The sequence below is a fragment of the Cervus elaphus genome, chromosome 9, assembly GCF_910594005.1.
Source record: "Cervus elaphus chromosome 9, mCerEla1.1, whole genome shotgun sequence".
Classification (NCBI taxonomy): Eukaryota; Metazoa; Chordata; class Mammalia; order Artiodactyla; family Cervidae; genus Cervus; species Cervus elaphus.
Window position 1 is genome coordinate 46126322 of NC_057823.1, and position 19241 is coordinate 46145562.

Here is a 19241-nt window from a genome sequence, read left to right on the forward strand (position 1 = left end):
AACTTAGAGGGAATAAAAAAGGAAGTGGGAAAAGCATAATGAAGACTGGGGGGGTTAAAAAGTTGAAAAACCTTTATATTATACAGAAAAGTTTTTATAGTAAGATATCTGTAGAATAAAGCTGAAATAAAAAATAAAATCTACCACATGATCCAACAACCACACTCCTGGCCAATACACGCATCTTATGTTCATTGCAACACTATTTACAATAGCCAAGACATGGAAACAACCTAAATGTTCATTGACAGATGAATGGATAAAGAAAATGTGGTGCATATATATACAATGGAATACTATTCGGTCATAAAAAAGAACAAAATAATGCCATTTGCAGCAACTTGGGAAGCAACTAGAGATTATCATTCTAGGTGAAGTCAGAAAGAGAAAGGCAAATAACACATGATACCACATATGTGGAATCTAAATTATGGCACAAATGAACCTATCTACAAAACAGAAACAGACTCAAAAGACATAGAGAACAGACTTGTGGTTGGGGAGGGGGCAACTAGGGTAGGGGATAGACTGGGAGTTTAGGGTTAGTAGATGCAAACTATTACAGAATGTTTATCCTACTGTACAGCACAAAGAACTATATTCAGTATCCTGGGGTAAACCCAAATGTAAAAGAATATAAAAAGATAATGTATATATGTGTATAATTGAGGCGCTGCTATACAGTAGAAATTAACACAACATACTTCAATAAAAAATAAATTTAAAAAACTAATAAAATCTAATAAAATCTAAGTCATCTATTTTTATAACACACACTTCACTTCTGGGTCACTGTCCAGGTGTACCTTCATTTGATACTTAAGAATACCTCTTTGATTTTTATGAAAAAAAATTTGAAGAGAAAGCCTCATACATTCTGGACTCCATTCTAAACCAGTAGATGGTCACAAAAGAAACACCTGTTTTCTTTGTTCCTCTCAGGTATGCATAAAAACTATGACATTTACCTTAACCCTTAAAAACAAAAGATACATAATTTTAGAAGTCTTCACCTTCTGTCATCTTTTGTAGCTGATAGTTACTTTTTCCCCTTCAAATACTGGTCACTTGCTCATATGATTTTTTAGAAGTACCTTTTTGTGAAATCTTGGGTTGGATATCCCATTCAAATTCAACCTAATAACTGCATAAAATATTGGGGAGGACACAAAGATATATAGTCCTTGCTCTAAAGACACGACAGACCTATAAAAAAATTACAATAAAAAGCAGAATACATCAACTGTCACAAAGAGGTACAACATCTTAAGGGCACAGAGAAGGGAATGTATATCATCTGACAAGCAGAAAATGAATCTGAATGAAAATATGCTATCTTTAAGAATTCTTAATTACACAGTTTCAGAGCACTGTAGAATCACCTTTACACCTCAAAATGGTAGACTATTTCCCAACGAATACAGCTAAGCTCTTTTTTAAATCAAACGGTAAAGGTTTGGTCATTCACAAACATCCTATCTTGTCCCCACCTGACACAGAATTTTATTTAAAGCAAAATCTGGCTACTGTTCCTGCAGAGCTAACAAAAACCAAAGTCGTGAGCCTGCAAGCCATCATAAACTGAATGAAACTGCTGGTGTTAAAAACATACACACACACACAATTTTTTAATTGCTTCAGGTAAGTTAAGGCTCAAAGAGAATTTAAAATAACAAGATTTTTTTTGTGTTTGGAGACTGAAAGAGGCAGTGATGAAAAAGTAAAATAAATCTGAGCAATTTAAAGAAGCCAGCTTTGTTAAAAACCAGATGGCCACTTGCCAACACGTCTTTAGGAACATAAGACCAAAGATGATTCTAGGCAAGATTCACAGGCCACAGAGGCTCTTTATTAAACACAAAATCAAGAAAGTTCTCATAAGTATTTCAATTTTAGTAAGTTAAAGGACAGTTAAATAAAAGGAGCACTTTACAAAGCTTTGCAGAATCAATATGGAAACAAAGCTCTGTGCTTTTAACATCTGAGCCCTCAAACACAAGACACATTTTAAACGCCACATTTACAAACATCCTATTCACAAACAACTATAGTCTAAATTCCGTAAGGAAAAGTACTGGTAACTGGAAAAGAGACTGGCCTTAGTTTAAAACCTCCAACAGGTCAGCAGAAAAATCGCACAATTCTGAATTGCAAGTGTCTGAGAACCCTAAATCGAACTCTTCGTCTTAGGTTAAACTCTATACGCAAGCATTTCACATCTGTATCTTCAACTTCCTATAAATGATATCGTTTGTGAAAGAAAAGACAATACGGATAATCCTCAAACTCCTATATCCCATGATCCATCCTCAAAGAGTGGAAGGAACAGCAAAGTGGAAGGAACAAAGCCCTGACGTCAATTACGAGATGAACCCCGGGCACAGGCAGCTGGAGGAAAGGCCTACACATCAACACCCAAATACAAGCTATCTGGGTAACTAGCTAGCAGAGCGGTTCAGAAGTTATGGGGGGTATTTAGGTATTACACCCCCATATTCCCATTTTTAGTCAATCCCCTTCGCCAGTCGAAGGCGGAAATTTTCCTTTTTTTTTTTTTCCTTTTTTGCGGGGGGGGGGGGGGGGGGGGGACGGGGGAGGAGGAGGAGGTGGAGGACGTGCGCAGGATCGCGAGAAGGAAAGCGAGAACTAGTTGGGTAATGATAGCCAGAACCTAGGCCTATTCTCTCTTTTAACTAGAAATAACTTGAAATTGAGGAAGGTATTAAAAAGTAACAGATCAGTCGATGATGAATTTCTGAGGGAAGGAACGGATTAAGGGACGAAAGGAGAAACGGTGAAAAGATGGATTTCTGGGAATTTTTGTTAGGATTGGGTTAGCCTTTTTAATTAATTTCTTTTCTTTCTTCCTTTTTTTTTTTTTTTCTGAGTGTCGGGGGTGGAAGGCCAAGACGAGGGAAGAAGCCGGATCGAGCAGCCCTAACCTGGAAGGTCTCTCCGAGCCCCGAGGCGAACCCTGTTCTCCCCTCCCCCACTCCCTCCCCGCGGCCGGCCCGGCCCTCAGTCAGTCCGTCGGCTGTTCTCACCTCCAGTCCCGGCTCCGCTAGGCCCGAACCATTTCCCGGTTGCGGCAGAGGCGGCGCCCAGCCTGCACCTTCACGGGACGCGCATTCGAGCCCGCCGGGGGGGCGGCGACAGGCTGCCAAGGGCGAGGAGCTCCGGGCGGCGGCGGCGGCGGCTGCGGCGGCGGGGGTTCGAGAGGTCTCGAAAAGCACAGGCGGCGGCGACGTACCTCACACACCACAGGCGGAGGTCCCGCCCCGCTCCATGACTGTCGGGCCCAGACCCCGACGGCCGGCTGAGGCGACAGGGGCGGGCTGACGAGGACCTGGCACCGGGCTCCCCCGCCCCGTCCGCTGGCGACGGCGGCTCGACTACCGCAGCCAGGACTGTGACTGACGCAGCGGCCGCGCCACCCATGTGACCAGGGCCGGGCGGGGACGAGAGCGTCACGTGGCGACGCCGCGCCCCTCCCCAGCACAAAAACGGAGGGCTAAGGGGCCTGCTGTGTCGGGGGGTGACGCTGACGGTAGTGACGTGCGCTGCCGTCGGATCCGAGGACCCGGGGCAAGCCGGGTACTAGCTCAGGTGGCCTAGGCCAGAGTCCCGAGCCCGGCAGCAGCGTCTGACAGGGCGGGCTGGGCAGGGCCGGGCCTGCACACCCCGGCGCCTAGCCGCTAGTGAGGTTCGGAAGGGCGGGGCCGGGCCGAGCCGGATCTACCGGTTCTGGGGCTCTGGAGAGCAGTCTGTCAGCCCCTGCTAAGGGTGTGGCTGAAGCCCCCAGACCCTCTGTCAAGTGCTGACGTTGAAGCCCGGGGTCAGTTCCCTCCACAGCTTCGACCGAAAAGGGAAGTCTGCCAGGAGTTTCTGTGCTGGAGGCCGCCTACCAACCTCGCGTGAACTTCCACGAAGCCAAGCCAGCCCTTTTTTCTTCGTCGTTTCAACAGCTTCTACCATTAGTTACTTTTTTCTCCCCCCACCATATTGCAAACACTTTCCTTCAGTTCTTAACATCGGTGCCAGTCAGGGCAAGCTATCATTTTTTTGAGAGTAAAGTCATAGTTACAGACTCAGTTCAGTTCAGTTCAGCCTCTCAGTCATGTCCGACTCCTTGCAACCCCATGGACTGCAGCACGCCAGGCTTCCCTGTCCATCATCAACACCCGGAGACTACTCAAACTCATGTCCATCGCCTCGGTGATGCCATCCAACCATCTCATCCTCTGTCCTCCCCTTCTCCGCCCGCCTTCAATCATTCCCACCATCAGGGTCTTTTCCAATGAGTCAGCTTTTCCAATCAGGTGGCCAAAGTATTGGAGTTTCAGCTTCAGCATCAGTCCTTCCAATGAGTATTCAGGACTGATTTCCTTTAGGATTGACTGGTTGGATCTCCTTGCAGTCCAAGGGACTCTCAAGAGTCTTCTCCAACATCACAGTTCAAAAGCATCAATTCTTCGGCACTCAGCTTTCTTTATAGTCCAACTCTCACATCCATACATGACTACTGGAAAAACCATAGCTTTGACTAGATGGACCTTTGTTGGCAAGTAATGTCTCTGCTTTTTAATATGCTGTCTAGGTTGGTCATAGCTTGTCTTCCAAGGAGCAAGCGTCTTTTAATTTCATGGCTGCAGTCACCATCTTGCAGTGATTTTGGAGCCCCCTCCAAAAAAATCTCTCAGTTTCCATTGTTTCCCCATCTGTTTGCCATGAAGTGATGGGACTGGATGCCACAATCTTAGTTTTCTGAATGTTGAGTTTTAAGCCAACTTTTCCACTCTCCTTTGAAAGAGAGGCTTTCATCAAGAGGCTCTTTAGTTCTTTGCTTTGTGCCATAAGGGTGGTGTCATCTGCATATCTGAGGTTATTGATATTGATATTGTGCTTCACCCAGCCCAGCGTTTCTCATGATGTACTCTGCATGTAAGTTAAATAAGCAGGGTGACAATATACAGCCTTGACAAACTCCTTTCCCAATTTGGAACCAGTCTGTTGTTCCATGTCCAGTTCTAACTGTTGCTTCTTGACCTGCATACAGATTTCTCAGGAGGCAGGTCAGGTGGTCTGGTATTCCCATCTCTTTTTCCAGTTTGTTGTGATCTACAGTCAAAGGCTTTGGCGTTGTCAATAAAGTAAAAGTAAATGTTTTTCTGGAACTCTCTTGCTTTTTCTATGATCCAGTGGATGTTGGCAATTTGATCTCTGGTTCCTCTACCTTTTCTAAATCCAGCTTCAGACTAGACAGGATTTTCAAAGCATCTCATACAACACATAGTTACACCAATATGGTAACTATCCAGAGAAACTACTTTGGGTTCATTATTTGGAAAACACTTTATAACTTCCTGCTTCTTATCTGTTTTCTTTCCACCAAGGGCCTTCATGGAAAGTTGGGGTTTTTTTTCCTTTCACTTTCTACTAATTTTGAAGGAAGCGTTTAAAAAATGTTTTAAGATAAAATTCAACGATTTTGAGGAGCTTTTGATAAACTATAAAGAATGTGCATATGAAAATGTTTTTATTAGTCCTAAAAGCTGGTCCTAAATTTATTAGGACTAATGAATTGATTAGTCTTAAATTCATCAGCATCATTATTTTCTCTTTATAAAATTCTGAAGTGACTACATATTCTTTTTTTTTTTAAGTGACCACATATTCTTTTAAGCTAAACTATTTATATAGATTTTATCCATGTATCTATATAAATTAGGAAATGTAGTCATGCAAAACCCAAAATGGACTATGATAAAGTAGAGTGAAAAATAATTGACACACGCATCTCTGCCCTTCAACTACTCCAGTTCTGGAGGCAATCCCTTAACCCTCCCAAGATGTGTCATAAATATATATTAAAATACACTTACATGTAATTTTTATGCAAAAGATAACATACTGTATATACCATTAAGTTCTTTTCCTCAGTTAAATATCCTGGATATCTTCTCATGTCACTACATAAAGAACTGCCTCATTCTTCGTAAGGACAGTATTAATATTTCATTATATTAAAATATAATAATTTAATCAATCCCTTACAGGTGGACGTTTAGGTTGCTGCCAAGCCATTACTGAATTACAAACTAAGCTGCAACTAATAATCTCATAAGATAGACAACTATACCAGTAACTCATTAGAGCACAATCTTTAGATGGAAAGGTATTTTCAATTTGAATGAATGCATGCATGCTCAGTCATTAGGTCGTGTCTGACTCTTTGGGACCCAGTGGACTGTAGCCCATCAAGCTCCTCTGTCCATGGTATTCTCCAGGCAAGACTATTGGAGTGGGTTGCCATTTCCTCCTCCAGAGAATCTTCACAGTTGAGGGATGGAACCTGAGTCTCCTGAGCCCCTTGCTTTTGGCAGAAGGATTCTTTCACCACTGAGGGACCTGGGAAGTCCCTTCAATTTGAATAGAGATTGTTAAAGTGCCTCCATAGATGTAGTGCCAATTTCATTTTGCCTAGGAAGATTTACAAGTCCATATAGGAAAGGAGTGGTGATGAAGAATGACAAGAAAGATTATCATGTTACACAATAATTTAAGAAGTATTAAAGCATTGATGATAAAATTTTACAAGAAAATTCCTTTATTTATCTTTGAGTAAATGTTTGGCTAAATTAAAAGCTAATATGCTTTTTGTTTCATAAAGTATCAAGACAGTTTTTTGATATAAATGAGACCTTACTTAAAAACTAAAAGGGGGGCTAGGGATGGAAAAAATAGACTTTTCTTTGGCATTTTTCTGCAAAAAAGGATGTCCTTCTCTTTTACCAGTGAGAGAAAAAATTCCTAAAATTATTTCTCAACTCATAACATTTTAATAAGATGCATCCATTTTAACAAAATGAATTTTCTGTCTTTAACTTCATATTCTAGAGCAATGTAAGTCAACTGCACTGATTGGCATAAAAGCAGAAAATACCAACCATAAAACTTTAAGAGAAAAAAATCTCTGAGAAAAATATGACTTTTATTAACAGGCAATATTTGAACAAAGTATTCAGTATACATTGTTGCAACAGCGATTCTTAGTAGCATTCTGGGGTTTTTTAAGTCAGATTTTTGTAGAGGTGTAATTGACATACAGCAAAAAAACATATATAAAACTGAGTCCCTTTACTGAACACTAGAAACCAACCCAACATTGTAAATCAACTATAGTTCAATAAGAAAGGTGAAAAAATAGGGGCTTCTCTGGTGATCTAGTGGTTAAGAATCTCCCTGCTAATGCAGGCAACATGGGTTCGATCCCTGATGGGGAGGATCCCACATGCCACAGGGTAGCTAAGCCCCTGAGCCATAACTGCTGAGCCCTCACATGTGCCTAGATTCTGGGCTCTGCAAGGAAAAGTAGCCCCTGCTCGCTGCAACTAGAGAAATCCCAACAAAGAGTAGCCCCCACTCTCTACTATTGGAGAAAGCCACAGTGCAGCAACGAAGACCCAGCGCTGCTGCTACTGCTGCTAAGTCACTTCAGTCGTGTCCGACTCTGTGCGACCCCATCCCTGGGATTCTCCAGGCAAGAACACTGGAGTGGGTTGCCATTTCCTTCTCCAATGCATAAAAGTGAAAAGTGAAAGTGAAGTCGCTCAGTCATGTCTGACTCTTCGCGACCCCATGGACTGCAGCCTACCAGGCTCCTCCGTCCATGGGATTTTCCAGGCAAGAGTACTGGAGTGGGGTGCCATTGCCTTTTCCAAGACCCAGCACAGCTACAAATAAATCAATCAAATATTTTTTAAAATAATAACATTTATATACAGTAAAATTTATCCTTTTCAATGTTTTATTCTCTGAGTTCTAACAAATGTGTGCAGCTATGTGACCACCACCCTTACCCCTAATCATTTCCTCTTGCTCCTTTATAATGAACCCCTCAGTTCAATCCCAGTTCCTGTCAACCACTGATATACTTTCTGTCCCTATACGTCACCTTTTCCAGAATATCACATGAATGGAATCATATAGTAAGTAGCCTTTTAAATCTGGCTTCCTTCACTTAGCATGCCTTTGAGATCTATTTATCGTCATTGCATATCTCAGTAATTTATCCCTTTTTATTGCTGAGTAGTGTTCTATTACTATAACACAGACTGTTCAGGCATTCATCAGTTGAAGAGCATTTGGGTGGTTTCTACTTTAATAATTATGAATAAAAATTATATAAACACCCAGGTACAAGATTGCATTCAGTCTTTAAACTGATTTTCTGAAAGGCACTTCTAGATATACGAATTGCTAAGTCATTAATATACCTACATAAATATTATTCTGTGCTATTTAAGAAACTCAAATAAATTAGTCATTATTTATCAAATGTTTTGTTTATTAAACACCTACTTTATACCGAGTACTGTTCTAGGCAATGAATAAAACAACTGTCAAATGTTGGCACCCCCAAAAATATCACCAAAATGATGTGTTGATAAGTCAAAGCTGAGTTTTTTGCTTACTAGTAAAAGAGACTAGTACCTTGATGGTTTCAGTAGCATTTCCAAGTGGAATTTGGGATATTTATAAGATTTTGGGGTCTGGACTAAGGGGGTTTTTCAGTTTAGGAGGCTTGATTGGGATTGGGTAAGAATCATGATATGGTAGGTTAGGATTAGCAGACACAGCAAGGCAAAGGTTTTTAAGAGTCTTGAGTGTATATTAGTTTTTATTGCTGCTTTAACAAATTACCACCAACATTTTAAATCAACTATACCTCAGTAAAAATAAATAGGGAATTCCCTGGCAGTCCAATGGTTAGGACTCCAAGCTTTCACTTCAAGGGGCCTGGGATTCAATTCCTGGTGGAGGAACTAAGATTCCACAAGGTGAATGGCATGGCAAATAAATAAATAAAATTAAGACATCTATTGAAAAGTTGAGTAGTTCAATGTTCATTAAGATGGGACTTCGAGAAATTTCTGAAATGGAAAGTTGCAATTTTTCTGTTCCTGGTTGGATGGTTCTGGAATAGTAGTAATGTTGAAGATGACAATGAAATAATAAAATTATGTCAATGTTGATAGTAATCCATGTGGATATAGATAGTTTCAATTCTGTGTCTCACTTTGGAGCCATTTTTCAGCCTGAGTTGGAGAACGTTAACATCTGGCCATAATCAATCCAAATCTTCACTGTCACTTGTGGTATCATGATTTTTGTTGTTCAATGGCTAAGTCGTGACAGACTGTTTGGGACCCCATGGACTGCAGCATGCCAGGCTCCTCTGTCCTCCACTGTCTCCCAGAGTTTGCTCAAATTCATGTCCATTGAGTCAGTGATGCTATTTAACCCTCTCATCCCCTACCACCCTCTTCTCCTTTTGCTTTCAGTCTTTCCCAGTGTCATCATGATTAAGAATCAAATTTCTGGGGAGTGGTGGTTTCAAATTGCACAAGTACCAGGTTTTCCCATTCTTAATCCTTCTGGGCAATGCTCAGGAAAACTAGAGAACACTTATATTAGTTACTGCATTTGAGGGGCCAGAGAGCTGGAGAATTATTTATATAACTACTCCTGTTGATCACTGTTGAAGGCTTTCTAGCAACTCTGGCCTGTTGCATGTAAGTAAAGCAAGCTGTAGCAGCCAGAAACATTTTTGGGGCAAATAAAATCAGGAACATCTGCATAACTAAAGATACACTGACATTTCTGAAATAGTGGAGGTGAGGGACATGGGTGGGCACTGACAATTTCTGCTTCAGTGATAATTACTGTACACACTATGTATCAGGCAAATGCTAAACATTTTGAGATGCATTATTTGCTTTTTTTACCTTGTCTTCTCTAGCTTGTGTGCTACCACTGTGCTGAAACCAATCACCAAGGTAACCATCAATTCCCATACTGTCAAATCCAAAAGTTGAATCTTTGTCTTTACCTTTTTGTTTTACACAATGAACCATTTTCTCTTGTTTGAGACACTTTCCTCTCTTGGTTTTTGAGATGCCACACTCTCCAAGATGTCTGAACACTTGATCTTTAGCTCTTTTCTCTCTGTTTCTTTCTGTGATTGGAAATTTTTCTGTAGAGGCCAGATAGTAAATTCTTCAGGCGTTACAAGCCAAGTGGCAAAATCAAGGATTTTGTGTAGGTACAAAATAGTAGATTAAAATTTTTTCCATAAATTGTTCATGAAATTCAAAATGTAGTAATTAAGCTTTGCAATTCAAGTAATTATAAAGAATTATTTGTAATGAGAATAATAATTTTTCTTTTTGGGCAGGGAATGAGGATAACGTTTCACTTACTTGGACTTCAAAGTTATTATTTCTTATCATCAAATGTGATTTCAGATTTTTTTTTCCCCACTTCTACTTTGCCAGATATTCTTCTGTTAGTGCTTATCTGTAGTAAAGTTTCATGTATTTCATTTTCAAAAACATCTTTTCACAGGTAGGTATTGCCAAATACAGATAGGTAATATTACTTAAAAATATTAATTACTGAGAATTCCTTGATGGTCCAGTGTTTAGGACTCCATGCTTTCACTGCTGTGAAGTCCAGAAACTTCCATAGGCACTGCAGTTTGAGCTCAGAAAAGACATATGCTGCAAGTTTGTATGGTAATAGACATTTTACTTGTATCTTTGGACAGCACAGGAAGTATATAAAGCAACTTGATATGATTTGTGATTAAAAAAAATTATTGTTGCTGAAATGAATTGACCATAGTAAAATTTCACATATATACAGTTTGCTTTGTAATTTAGGTTGAACTTGTTAAGAAACATGATTGAGTCTTCAGTAAAAGCTGATTTCCAAGCCATTTAGTATTCAACAGTGGCTGAGGGCACTTCTCATTCACAAAAATCCATTTGACAACATTATTCACAATAGCCAAAATGTGGAAGCAACCCAGATGAATGGATAAGCAAAATGTGGTATATTCATTAACAAAATATCATTCAACCTTAAAAAGGAAAAAAAAATTGCATATGCTACAACATGAATGAACCTTGAGGATATTATGCTAAGTGAAATAAGCCAGTCACAAAAAGACAAATACTGTATGATTCTACTCATAAGAGGTACCAAAAGTAGTTAAATTCATAGAGACAGTACAATGTAGTTTTCAGGGGCTGGAGTGACAGGAATGGGGAATTATTGTTTAATGGGTATAGCATTTTAATTTTGCAAGATGAAACAAATTTTGGAAATGGATAATGGTGATGATTGTGCTTAATATCACTGAATGGCACACAAAAAATTGGCCAAATATTAAATTTTATGTTATATGTATTTTACCACCATTGAAAAAAGTTTCCATCTCAGTCCAGAGCTCAAATAATCACAATAATATTTTACCATTAGTAAGCCATCAAACTGCCATGTGGTATAGCAAGTGAGGATATTCAGGTATATTTCTGAAAAAAAATTCCTGGAACACATGATGGTTAAATCCAGAAGAGGAAATAAAGTTCACTCTTGATGCTGTTAGTAAGATGATACATGATAAATTCATATATTTACAACAAGGCTTTAAACACCTTACATTTTCCAAAGCTTTGTAAATCTGTTCAAATAAGCTTTTCCTCCTCCACACATCTTTGTTTGTTGTTGCTGTTTTCATCACTAAGTCATTTCTGACTCTTTTGTGCCACTATGGATTGTAGCCCACCAGGCTCCTCTGTCCATAAGATTTCCCAGACAAGAATACTGGAGTGGGTTGCCACTTCCTTTTCCAGGGGATCTTCCTGACCCAGGGATCAAACCCACGTCTCCTGCATTGGCAGGTGAATTCTCTACCACTGAGCCACCGGTACCACCATCAATTTAATATATCTTATTCAACACAACTGCAGGTTGTATAGAATTAGGGTTTTCACAACTTCTTCGAAAACATTCTCTTTTGTAGTTATTCCACACAGACTACTCTTAGTGGTAATTCTTTAGTCACTTCAAACTCAGTATTGATTCCTCAAATAAACAACTGACTGATAGCATCGACAACTGTGTACTCATCAAGATTCAAGTACTATATCTACTTGGAATAGCACTGAAAGTCTAAAAGTAAATCTTCATATTTGTGATTGAAAAATTCAACAAGGTTCTAAGACAATTTTCAATGGGCAAGCAATAGTCTTTTCAACAAATTGTGCTGGGACAACTGGATATCCACATGTAAAAGAATTATGTTGGATTCCTACCTCACAGCACATACAAAAATCAGCTGAAAATAATCCAAGCCCTAACTGTAAGAGCTAAACCTATAAAACTCTTAAAAAAGAACAAAGGTGTAAAGCTTCAAGATCTGGAATAGCCACGGTTCATTAGATGTGACACCAAAAGTACAAGCAACAAAAGAAAAACATGAACTGGACTTCTTCAAAATTAAGATGTTTTGTGCTTCAAAAAGACAACATCAAGAAAGTGAATAGACAGGACTTTCCTGGTGACTCAGTGGTAAAGAATCTGCCTGCCAATGCAGGAGCTGCAGGAGACATGGATTTGATCCCCTGGATCAGGAAGATCCCACGTGGCGAGGAACAACTATACCCATGCACCACAGCTAGGGAGCCACTGCTCTGGAGTCCATGTTCCACCACTACTGAGCCCATATGCAACAACTACTGAAGCCCACGTGCCTAGAGTCTGTGCTTTTCAATAAGAGAAGTCATTGCAATGAGAAGCCAGTGCACTGCAGCTAGAGAAAGACCTCTTGCAGCAATAAAGGTCCAGCCAGCCAATGAATAAATAAGTAAATAGATATTTTAAGAAAGTGAAAAGACAAAAGACAAATACCCAATTTTTAAAATATGCACAGAGGTTCTTTTTTTTCTTGCCCTCCTCAAAAGTTTAAACATAATGCTATCATATAACCCAGAGTCCTTGGTGTGTACCCAAGAAAATTACCAAAAAAAAAGGTCTTCACAAAACCTTGCACATAAATGTCCACAGTAGCATTATTCGTAATAGCCAAAAGATGGAAAACAATGTGAAAGTCCAGCAGGTGAATGGATAAACATTGTGGCATGTCCATACAATAAAATATTATTGGGCAATATGATACACTGTAAATGAACCTTGAAAACCTTATGTTGACTGAAAGAAGTCAGTCACAAAGGACAATACACAGTATGAGTCCATTTATATGAAATGGAAGTTATATTATGAAATATGGAAATTATAGAGATAGAAAAAAATTAGTGATTACCTATGGCTGGGTGCTTGGTGGGGAATGGGTAATGACTGCTAACGGGTATAAGATTTCTTTGGGGGGTAATAAGAATTGATTCTGGTGGGGGTGGTATAACTCTGAATTGTACACTTTCAGTGGGTGAATTATATGGATGTTCATTAAAACTCAAGAAGCTATTAATACTACAAAAAGTTAAGTCAAGGAAAACCAACTGATACCCCTTTGTTTTTTAATTGACTATTGATATTGCTCTCAATGTCTTTAACTCTGAGCAACTGTTCTCACAGAAAGGTTAATACTCTTAAGCAAGTTTATTTGCTCTGGATATATTTCTTTGGCTGCTACTATCAAACATGATTTAAGGAACTTGTCATCATTAGACGACTTTCCTCACTTACATAATGCTGCTGCTGCTGCTGCTAAGTTGCTTCAGTCATGTCCGACTCTTAGCGACCCCATGGACTGCAGCCTACCAGGCTCCTCTGTACACGGGATTTCAGGGAAGAGTACTGGAGTGGGTTGCCATTACCTTCTCCACACTTACATAATGAGTCACTAAGAAACTTTAGTTGCAGCCTCCTTTTCATTTTTAAACATTTTTGGAAGAAATTAATTTGTAATGAGGTGTTGTATATCAAATCTCGAATGTCTTTTAAACAAGTAAAATCTCCAGTGTTCTCTATGATCTAACCTCAGAAGTCACATTCATTTCTGTAATATTCTGTTGGTTGCACAAGTCAACCCTATTCAGTGTGGGAGGGGACTGTACAAGGACATGAGTACCAGGACTCAGAAGTCATTGAGGGCCATTTTAGAGATTACCTACCACAATGCCTTGTTAAGAGAAAGGAATCAACAAAAACTGTTGCTATAAAAATGCAAACATTAAGAAAAGTAGTTAGTACAAATCCACACTTGGTTCATAGTCTCTATACATACTCACTTTCTCGAAATAAACTCCAAGTATACATACTATTGAGGCAAATGAGAATATTAATGATTTTGTTATTATTCATTTATTCCATAACAAATCGCTCAAAACTTAGTGGCTTAACACAACAATAACCGTTTATTGTCTCTTACAATTTCATTGGGTCAGGAATTCAGGTGGGGCTTTGCTAGGCAGTTCTCGCTTGGGTCTCTTAACAGGCTGTAGTTATATGAACACTTAACTGGGAATGGAGGCTCTCCTTCCCAGGTGGCTCCCTGATGTGCCTGGCAGTTTGCTGCTGACTGTTGTTTGGAGGACACGGTTCCTCTCCACAGGGGCCTCTCTACAAGGCTGCTCATACCACAGAGGCTGGGTCATCCTAGAGTGAATGTTTCAAGAGACAAGGCAGAAACTGTAATGCCTTTTATGACCTTGCATCTGAAGTCACAAATGATGCAGTGTGGGAAGGGACTATACAAGGACATAAACAACAGGGAATAGGATCTTTAAGAATCATCTTGGAAGGGTAGTTACACCAATCCAAACCATAATTTTCCTTCATGTGATTTCAAGCAGTTTACATAGGAAAAAAAAAACCTCCACTAACGACAATAAAATCTACTTTTAAAATATTGGTTCAATTTCCTTTCCAGTCCTTATTTACATGCATAACCTGTGTACATTAACACTCACAGAACACTCCACCCAACAATAGCAGAATATACGTTGTTTTCAAAGGGCATTCAGAACATTCACTAGGGTGTGTTTACTAAGGTAACCCATATTCCAGATCATAAAATAAGTCTCAATAAAGGTAGAAGGATTCAAGTCATATAAGGTTTTGAATATGGTATCTTGTTCATTCATGAACACCCATATACCTGGCTTTGGGGCTCCAGGTATATCTGACCACGGCAGAGTTAAGTTAGAAATCAGTAATATAAACATCTCTGGAAAATCCCTCAATATATAGAAACAATAATACACATCTATATAACCCATTGGTCAAAGAAGAATTCCAAAGGAAAAACTAGATAATATTTACCTTTTCAGTTTATAAATTTATATGTTTATAAAAGTATAAAATCATAGTTTTAAAAATGTGAGTTCTCTCTGTGGGAAGATTTTTAAATAAAAATTCAATTTCTTTATAAATATACAGGTATTTGGGTCATTTGTTTATTCTCGAGTGAAACTTGTTCATGTGGGTTCCAATGAATTTTTCTATTTTATTAAATAAGTAAAGTTGTCTTGCTATTTCCTAGTGTCTTTTTTTTTTTTTTTTATTAGTTGGAAGCTAATTACTTCACATCATTTCAGTGGGTTTTGTCATACACTGATATTAATCAGCCATAGATTTACACGTATTCCCCATCCCGATCCCCCCTCCCGTGTCTTTTTAATATATGTGGAATCTGTAGTGACAGCATCTCACTCATTTCTGATATTGGTAATTTGTCTCCTCTCTTTTGTATTGAGCAGTCTGGCTAGAGATTTACTGATTTTTATTAAACTTCTCATGGAACTACTTTTTATTTGTTTTATTTATTTATTGGCTGTGCCGTGGGGCTTATGGGTTCTTATTTCTGTGACCAGGAATTGAATCCAGGCCCTTAGCAGTGAGAGCACAGAGTCCTAACCACTGGACCACCAGGAAATTCCCATAGAACTACCTTTTAGGTTCACTGACTTTCTCTATTATTTGTTTTCTATTTCACTGATCTCTGCCCTTGATCTTTATTATTTCCTTTCTTCAAGTTGTTTCAGGATTTATTTGCTCTTCTTTTTCTAGTTTATTAAGGTGCAAGCTGAAGTCACTGTTTTGAGACATTTTTCTCTAATATTTAGTGCTATTAATTTTCCCAAAGTATGCATTCGCGGCATCCCACAAATATTTCGCTTCCATCTTTAGTTCTTTAAAAATATTTTGTAATTTTCCTTTTGAGTTCATTTTTGATCCATGAGTTATATAGAAGTGTTGTTATTCAGCTTCTGTATGTTGAGGGATTTTCCAGAGATGTTTCTGATACTGATTTCTAGTTTAACTTCACTGTGGTCAGATATACCTTGTATGTACTGTAAACAAAGAATAAAAGAGCATTTTTGCTCACCAACCAATTCTACAGGGAATAACCTGCTGCAGATGCTCACCAACAGTGCACTCTGCTTCACACAGAGGAAAGGATGATCTCAGGATGCTCTGTGATTTGGACAAGCAGGCCCCTTAGATGTATATCTCAGGAAGATTTTTAATGAACTCAGATTCCTGCATCTTCCCACATATAGGAAAGCACTGAAATCATTAACCTAAGATACCTATTGTTTGTGACTAAAGAATAGCAAGGAGAGATAAGAAAGCCTTCCTCAGTGATCAATGCAAAGAAATACAGGAAAATAATAGAATGGGAAAGACTAGAGATCTCTTCAAGAAAATTAGAGATACCAAGGGAACATTTCATGCAAAGATGGTGCACAATAAAGGACAGAAATGGTATGGACCTAACAGAAGCAGAAGATATTAAGGGGTGGCAAGAATACACAGAACTATACAAAAAAAGATCTTCATGACCCAGATAACCGCAATGGTGTGCACTCATCTTGTATGTTAGCAAAGTAATGCTCAAAACTCTCCAACCCAGGCTTCAACAGTATGTGAACCGTGAACTTCCAGATGTTCAAGCAGGATTTAGAAAAGGCAGAGGAACCAAAGATCAAATTGCCAACATCTGCTGGATCATCAAAAAAGCAAAAGAGTTCCAGAAAAGCATCTACTTCTGCTTTATTGGCTACGCCAAAGTCTTTGACTGTGTGGATCACAACAAACTTTGGAAAATTCTTCAAGAGATGGGAATACCAGACCACCTGACCTGCCTCCTGAGAAATCTGTATGCAGGTCAAGAAGCAACAGTTAGAACTGGACATGGAACAACAGACTGGCTCCAAATCGGGAAAGGAATGTGTCAAGGCTGTATATTGTCAGCCTGCTTATTTAACTTATATGCAGAGTAGTAGTAATAGTGTTAGTTGCTCAGTCGTGTCCGATTCTTTGCGACCCCACGGACTGTAGCCTGCCAGTCTCCTCTGTCTATGGGATTCTCCAGGCAAGAACACTGGAGTGGATTACCATTCCCTTCTCCAGAGGATCTTCCCAACCCAGGGATCGAACACAGGTCTCCTGAATTGTAGGCAAACTTTTTACCATTTGAGCTATAGGAAATACCTGGTGTATATGCAGAGTACATCATTTGAAATGCCTGGCTGGATGAAGCACAAGCTGGAATCAAGATTGCTGGGAGAAATATCAATAATCTCAGATATGCAGATGACACCACCCTTATGGCAGAAAGCAAAGAACTAAAGAGCCCCTTGATGAAAGCCTCTCCTCTTTCAGAGGAGAGTGAAAAAGTTGGCTTAAAACTCAACATTCAGAAAACCAGGATCATGGTATCTGGTCCCATCACTTCATGGCAAGTAGATGGGGAGACAATGGAAACAGTGAGAGACTTTATTTTATTGGGCTCCAAAATCATTGCAGATGATGACTGTAGCCATGAAATTAAAAGACGCTTGCTCCTTGGAAGACAAACTGTGACCAACCTAGACAGCATATTAAAAAGCAGAGACATTGCTTTGCCAACAATGGTCCGTCTAGTCAAAGTTATGATTTTTCCAGTAGTCATGTATGGATGAGAGATTTGGACCATAAAGTAGCCTGAGCACCGAAGGATTGATGCTTTTTTAACTGTGGTTAAAGAGTTAAAGCCTGTTAAAGTTAAAGAGTTAAGAGACTGCAAGGACATCCAGTTAGTCAATCCTAAAGGAAATCAACCCTGAATACTCATTGGAAGGATTGATGCTGAAGCTGAAGCTCTAATACTTTGGCCACCTGATTGGAAAAGCTGATTCACTGGAAAAGACCCCGATGCTGGGAAAGACTGAAGGCGGGAGGAGAAGAGGAGGACAGAGGATGAGATAGCTGTATGGCATCAGCGACTCGATGGACAGAAGTTTGATTATGTGTAATGAGATTATGTATAACGTGGAAAAAGTGACAGATTTTATTTTCTTGAGTTCCAAAATCACTGTGGAAGATGACTGTAACCATGAGATTAAAAGATATTTGCTCCTTGGAAGAAAAGCTATGAGAAACATAGATAGCCTATTAAAAAGCAGAAACATCACTTTGCTGACAAAGGTCTTTATAGTCAAAGCTATGGTTTTTCCAGTAGTCATGTATGGATGTGAGAGGTGGATCATAAAGAAGGCTGAGCACTGAAGAATTGATGCTTTTAAACTGTGGTGTTGGAGAAGACTCTTGAGAGTCCCTTGGACTGCAAGGAGATCCAGCCAGTCAATCCTAAAGGAAATCAGTCCTGAATACTCATTGGAAGGACTGATGCTGAAGCTGAATCTCCAAAACTTTGGCCATCTGATGCAAAGAGACAACTTAGAGCCTGATGCTGGGAAAGATTGAAGGCAGGAGGAGAAAGGGATGACAGAGAATGAGATGGTTGGATGGCATCACCAACTCAGTGGACATGAGTTTGAACAAATTCAGGGAGATAATGAAGGACAGGGAAACCTGGCAGGCTATCGTCCATGGGGTCAAAAAGAGTCACACATGACTTAGTGACTTAACAATGAGATTATAGACATGATTAGGTTTAAATCTGTCATGTTGATATTTATTGTCTATTTGTCCCATTTGTATTTGTTTTCTTTTTCCTCTTTTACTTTTTAAAAATTCTATTTATTTCCTTTGTTGGGTTATTAGCTAGAGTGTGTTATTTTGTTGGTTTATAGGGTTCATATATATTTAATTCTTTCCTCTAGGAATCTCCCCAAGACAAATGAAAGCATATATCCACACAAAGACTTATACATGAATGTTCATAGCAGCTTTGTTTGTAGTAGCCAAAAACTGGAAACAGTCTAAATATCCATCAATACATGAGTGGATAAACAAATTTGGTATATCCATACAGTAGAATACTACTATCAGTAAAAAGGAATAAACTGTTGATAAACATGACCACAAGAACGAAGGACTTCTCTGGCAGTCCAGCAGTTAAGACTTTGCCTTTCCATGCAGCAGGTACTGGTTCCATCCCTGGTCAGGGAGCTAAGATCCCACATACCACATGGTGAATAAACAAA

At 39.3% G+C, this 19241-nt stretch overlaps 1 protein-coding gene across 3 annotated transcripts in view; it reads right to left on the reverse strand.

The window, feature by feature from the left end:
- AFF4 (AF4/FMR2 family member 4) overlaps positions 1–3440 on the reverse strand; it is a 79524-nt gene extending 76084 nt beyond the window's left edge. For 2 of the 3 annotated variants that reach the window (XM_043912762.1, XM_043912761.1), the window contains exon 1: positions 3045–3431. The gene's annotated coding sequence lies outside the window, so the exon portion shown is untranslated. Of the gene's footprint in view, positions 1–3044 lie in introns of all 3 variants that reach the window. The other variant, XM_043912760.1, reaches the window with a different exon arrangement.
- Positions 3441–19241: the final 15801 nt, after the last annotated feature.